This window comes from Marmota marmota, unplaced genomic scaffold, assembly GCF_001458135.2.
Source record: "Marmota marmota marmota unplaced genomic scaffold, marMar, whole genome shotgun sequence".
Taxonomy (NCBI): Eukaryota; Metazoa; Chordata; class Mammalia; order Rodentia; family Sciuridae; genus Marmota; species Marmota marmota.
The window spans coordinates 8,785,921-8,792,889 of NW_026000051.1; positions in this window are offsets into that span (position 1 = coordinate 8,785,921).

The following is a 6,969-nucleotide window of genomic DNA, read 5'->3' on the forward strand; positions in this document are numbered from 1 at the left end:
TGGGGGGGGGGGGGCATTTTGTATTTTATACTGTTATTTAACACATAAAAAAGCAAGATGTGACCCATCATCAGGAAAGAAAATAGTCAACCTAGCAAGTCCCAGAGCAGTTCTGTATGCTCAAGGTATCAGAGAAGGACTTTAATATAATATGACAAAAGTAAAGTGGAAAAAGTAGGCAACATGCTTGAAGGATGGAGAATTTCAACAGTGGAAAGGAAACATCATTTTTTAAAAATATCTACAAAATAGCCAAATGAAAATGTTGGGAAAAGAGACAGCATCTAATAAAAGGAATTTTTGCTATGTATGTATATACCAAAACATTATATTATTCACCTTAGATATATACAAAAAATAAAAAATCATCTTGAGACCTGACACAGTGGAACATGCCTATAATCCCAGCAACTCAGGAGGCTGAGGCAGGAGGAATCACAAGTTCAAGGTCAGCCTCAGCAGTTTAGCAAGACCCTAGGTAACTTAGGATCTGTCTCAAAATAAAACATAAATTAGGGCTCAGATTGTGCCTCAGTGGTAGAGCACTTGCCTAGCATCTGTGAAGCACTGGGTTCGATTCTTAGCACCGCATATAAATAAATAAAATAAATGGACCCTTATTTTAAAAAAAAACAAACATAAATAAGTCTGTGAATATGGTTCAGTGGCAAAGTACCCTGGGTTCAAACTTTGGTACCAAAAACAAAAAATCTTTTTGAAATAGAAAGAATTTTCTCAATGGGGCTTAATGGCAGACGAAACAGCTGAAGAAAGAATCAGTGAATTTGCAGACATGTCAGTAGAAATTATACAAACTGAGACACAAGAAATATGGGGAAAATACAGCATTCATGGTATGTGGGACAAAAGAAGATGATCTAACACACCTAAAACTGAGGTTTGAGAGGGAGAGAAGGAAAAAAAGTATTCAAAGAAATTTTGAGGAGAAACAGTGGTTATCTCCAAGCATCAAAAGTATAGGTTTTTAAAATTTGTTTCTCCATGTAGGATCCTAACTCTCTGACTATAAACACTATTTCTTTCACAAGTATGAAAAAATATTTTTACAAATAAACTGGAAAATTATATTGTTTTTTTTGTTTTGAATTATCAGCTATGTAGTTCATCAAGGAAGGTTAAAGGTGAAGATGAAGACATTTGTGAGGAGGTAGATTGTGACTCCTGACTGTGTATGTCAAATTTGAGAAGGACAGGATGACCAGATATTTGGCCAAACATTGTTGGGCACGTTTCTGTGAATGTGTTCATGAATAAGATTTAAATTAGGGGAATTGAAATAAAGTACATTGTTCCCCATAACGTGGACAGGCTTCATCAAATCAGTTGAAGGCCTTAAAAGAACAAAGACTGACCTCCTCAGCAGAGGAATTCCATCAGCTGACTGCCTTTGGATTAGAACTGAGACTCTGGGTCTCCAAACTGCCAGCCTTCCTGGCAGAATTTTAGAATTGTGCTTGCTAAATCTCCACAATTAATAAATCTTTTCTTTAAATTAAATCAATGTCTCTCTCTCTCCCTCTCTCTCTCTCTCTCTCTCTCTCTCTCTCTCTCACACACACACACACACACACACACACACTCATTCTGTTAGTTCGATTTCTTTTTATAACTCTGACAATACAGGTATATCATGCCTGTAGGTCAGAACAAACAATATTGTTAAGATGTTGATTATCTTCAATTAATTTCCTGCAGGAGTTAAAATGCAGTCATAGATAATAATACCTAAACAAATGAGACTGACTGTGTCTCAATAAAACTTTATGGACACTAACATTTGAATTTCATCCAATTTTCATCTGTTACAGAATATTTTTTTTGACCCATCCTGGTGAGAAATAATGTTCTGTGGTAGATTAGCAATGTCTGCCATGGACATGGAATGGGGAGATTGTAGCAGACCATTCCTGCCCTATACCAAATCCTGAACCAGGCAGCATTTCCCCAGCACCTAACACTTCTTCACACCCCCATGTTTTTGTATGTGATTGCAATATCTTTGCCTCTCTTCTCCATTAGTCAAGACCTAATGGTCATTCTTCAAGGCCTTTTTCTCTGTAGCTTTTTCTGAGCATCCTTCCTTATCTTTTGAGCCAACCAGGATTAAAAACTCCATTGTACTTTTAACATCAGCCTACCGTTGCAGTTATTGCATTGATCTGGGTAGCTGGAGGAGCTCTGTGTCCAGAGAGTTCTTAGTCGATGGTCTGAGAAGACAAAGGGGATTGGTAGTGACTCTAGTGGGAAGAGGAGTAAAGATATTTGTGGGTTTGTGGGGTGGGGAAACAAGAAGACAGAAGAAAGAACCTCTAAAAATAGTCAAAGAATGAGAGGTCCTCGCCCTTAAAAGTAACAGTGAGGGTTAGCTATGTGATATCCCAGGATATCCCTGAGAGCAGCAATGAAGAGAGCATGATCCAGGTAGGACCCCATATTGACAGAAATCCTGCACTAGAACAAACACCAAAGGGAGAGGGAAAATGACCCCAGGTGGAGGCACAAAATATGGGAAGATGTGAAATGCAGTGGAAAGGATAAAACTGTGAATAAATCTAGACAAACATTGCCTGATAAAACCAATAATAAACTGGGCACACTGGCACACGCCTGTAATCCCAGCAGCTCAGGAGGCTGAGACAGGAGGATCACAAGTTCAAAGCCAGTCTCAGCAAAAGCCAGGCACTAAGTAACTCAGTGAGTCCCTGTTTCTAAATAAAATACAAAAAAAAAGGGCAGGGATGTGGCTCATGGTTAAGTGTCCCTGAGTTCAATCCCTGGTACCAAAAAAAAAAAAAAAAATAGTAAGTGTGTCATGTGAGGTTTAAAATGTTTGTCAAATTAAAATACATTACAACTGTACCTCAAAAGGCAAGAGTTAAATTGTTCTAAGGTTCTTGTGTTTGCTATTTTATAATGGCAAAAACAATAAAATACTAAAAAAATAGGCTTTAATGACAAAGAATGTATATCATAACGTCTAAGGTAAATACTAATAGTTTAATATTTAAAAGTTACCAAGTTTATAACTAACAAACTAATAAAAGGTTGAAATTAAATAATAAAAATCATCCAAAAGTAGGAAGGAAACGAGCAAAAAAGGAACAGAAAATAGAAAGGACAAAGAGAAAATATATATCAAGATGGTAGAATTCTGATTCCACTAATAGCAAAGCATCTTGTCTCAGACAGATCCTTTCATATTAATAATTTTAAATTATTGGGAGGAAAACTCTTGGAGAAAAATATTTGCTTGAAGGCGTTGGAGCATAACCCAAAGTTATGGGAATTAACCCTGAAAGAAGAGAACCGGGGTGAGTTTCTTCTGTAACTGGCTTGTCCCTTGAGGGCACTATCCAGTTCACACCATGCAGGGTGCCTAAAACACAAGGAGAAAGCTACTATATCATTATCTGGAACAATGGAGGGACATCACACACATCTTATAGACTTAAGTATAATAAATAAATATTACAAACAACTTTCTGCCAATAAATTTTAAAACCTAAGGACAAATACCTTTAAAATTATGAAAACAGACTCAAGAAAAAAATAAGAAATCTAAATAACTCTTAAAAATTAAATACATGATTTTAAACCCTCCCAAAGCAAAGCCTCCAAGCCCAGATGATCTCTTTAAGTTTTCTCAAACATGTAAAGTAGAAATAATACCAACCTACCAAACTCATTCTGAAAATAAAGGTGTGGCTATCTCCCAACCTATTTTATGAGACAGCATTAAAAACCAAAAAGATAGGGGCTGAGGATGTGGCTCAAGCGGTAGCGCGCTTGCCTCGCATGCGTGCGGCCCGGGTTCGACCCTCAGCACCACATATAAACAAAGATGTTGTGTCCGCCGAAAAACTAAAAATAAATATTAAAATTCTTTCTCTCTCTTAAAAAAAAGATAGCATAGATTTTAAACCAAAGATACTGTAAGAAATCTACAGACCAATATACCTTATGAACAGACACAAAAATCTATTTTAAATATTATCAAATTAAATCAAACAAAATAGAAAAAGGAACAATTGCATTTCCAATGATGAATCCCAGATATACAAAGTTCAACACTGAAAAATGAACCTACCTGATTTACCTTATCAATAGAGTAATAAAGAAAAAAGAAAAAAAAATGATCATCTCAATAGATGCAGACAAAGCACTTAGCAAAAAAAATAAATTCTGTGTAAAGTAGAAACCTCAGTGAGCCTAAATTGGAAAGGAACTTTCATTAAGGTCATTCCACAAAACACAGCTCATGGTATACTTAATGCAAAAACTAAACACAGTCTCCCTAAGATAAGGACAAGGGAAGGTTGTGGTCCCTCACTGATCCTGATAAATACTCTACTCCAGGTTATCCATACACCATGGCAAGAAAGGGAAGTAAAAGGCATATGTGTTGAAAGGAAGAGGTAAAACTTTTTATTCAACACTACCATCTACATAGAAAGACCCAAGAAATCTACAAAAAAAAATCTACTGAAAACAATATACAAATTTAGCAAGGTTATAAAACACATTAAAAAAAACTATTGTATTTTTACTTACTGGCAAAAAAATATAATCCAAAATTAATTTTTTTAAAAATCCATTTACAATATCATCAAATGCCTTAAAATACTTCTGGCTGAATTTGATAAAATTACACAAAACCTATACATGGAACATTAGAAAATAACACTAAGTTTAAGAAACTAAACCAGTGAAAAGATACACCATGCTCCTAAATTGGAAGGTTCACTACTAAAATGTCAGTTCACAACTGCATCTATGGATTCAACACTGTGCCCATCAAAATCCCAGCAGATGTTTTTATAGAAATTGGCAAATGATTCTAAGATTTGAATGATTGTAAGTGCAAAAACTTAGAAAAGCCAAAATAATCTCAAAAAGAAAAAATTGGAGCACTTTTACAGACAATTTTAAGACTTACTAAGAGCTACTTACTATCAAGCTACAAACCAGTATGAGTAATAATAAACATAAATAAATCAGTGAAATGTAACAGTCCAGAAATAGACACACATACACTGTCACCTGATTCTTATTATTATAACAGTGTCAGTGCAATTAAATGGGGGAAAGGAATAGTCTAATTAACAACAATGCCAGAGTAATGAAATGTCTCATTGGGGAAAAAAATAAAATCTGACCCTATCTCACATGATACATAAAAATTAAATTAAAATGGATTTCAAGCCTAAGAATAAATCTAAAGCTTCTAGAAAAAAAGTGAGATAATATCTTCATGAATTTGCAGTAAGCAGAATATCTTAGACTAGAGTTGGGAGTGGGGTAGGACACTAGCCACAAGGGAAAAATGGTAAGTTGGACTTCATTAAAATGTTTTAAATTATGTTCTTCAAACTTACATTAAAACAATGAAAGATCAAGTCACAGAATAGGAGAAAAGTTTTGAATATCTACAACTTATAATAGTGACAATCACCTAACAAGAAATGGACAAAAGATTTGAACATACATATCATAAAAGAAGATTAGATAAATGACCAGTGACATATGAAAAGATACTCAATGTCATTAGTCATCAGAGAAATTAAAATTAAAATTACAGTGAGGTCCACTTGATAACCCACAAGGAGAATGGCTACATTTAAAAGACTTATACTAATCAAGTGTTGCCAGAGATGTGAAACAACCAAACTTCTCACACATCGTTGAGGGGCATGCACTTTGGCACAAACATTTTGGAAAATATTTAGCAGTTTCTCATAAAGTTAAATATGCGTTTAGCATATGACACAGCAATTCTCCTCCAAATATTTATTCAAGAGAAACTGAATAATATTCACAAATGACTTGCATCAAATGTTCGTGACAGTTGTATATGCAATAGCCCAAAGGTAAACAAATTACTGTATATATACACAGTGGAATGCTTCCCAGGATTTAAAAAGAACAAATTTCTGGTAAGACAGCAACATGGATTATTTCACAAGACGTTACATTGAGCAGGGAGGCAAGAAACGACAACAACAACAAAAAAAGCATATGTAGTATGAGGTCATGCACATGAGGGTCAGTATGTCTAATTGTTATGGTTAAGATGTGGTGTCCCCCAAAAGCCCACAGGTCAGACAATGCAAGAAGGTTTGGAGGAGAAACGATTGGGTTATAGCCTTAACCTAACTGGAGGCAGGTGGGGTGTGGCTGGAGGAAGTGGTTCTTTGGTGGATGTGGCTTTGGGGTACAGATTTTGTATCTGGCAAGTGGAGTCTCTCTGCTTCCTGATCACCATGTGAGCTGCTTCCCTCTGCCACACTCTCCTGCCATGATGTTCTGCCTCACCTGGAGCCCTAAGGAATGGAGCCAGCCTTCTATGGACTAAGACCACTGAAACTGTGAGCCTTCAAATAAACTTCTCCTATCCTACAATTGTGCTGCCTGGGCCCTTTAGTCACAGCAGCAAAGAAGCTGACTAAAACACTAATAGTCTAGGGGCTGGGGTTGTAGCTCAGCAGTAGAGCGTTCACCTAGCATGTGCGAGGCACTGGGTTCGATCCTCAGCACCACATAAAAATAAATAAATAAAAATAAAGGTATTGTGTCCAACTACAACTAAAAAAATATTTTTAGAAAACACTGATACTCTAGTAGTCAGACTAGTAGTTACCTCTGTAGGTTAAAAAAAAAGTTTAATCTGTACACTTAAGAGTTGAACACTTTAATGTATGTCAAATGCACATCAGTTTTATGCCCTCCAATAATTTTAAGCCACCACACTATGTCATTGATCATTTAACTGTTCCCTGCTCTTCTACTAACACAGTTATGCCCACAAGTACCCATATTCTTTGCCAACTTGGACATTTCTTGAAATCCTTTCAATAGTGAGATTTCCTGCTCCTTCCCTCATTTGCTAGCAATTTAGTGTCCAGATCAGCTGCCATTTTAAATGCCAGCTACAAGTTCTGTTATAAACAG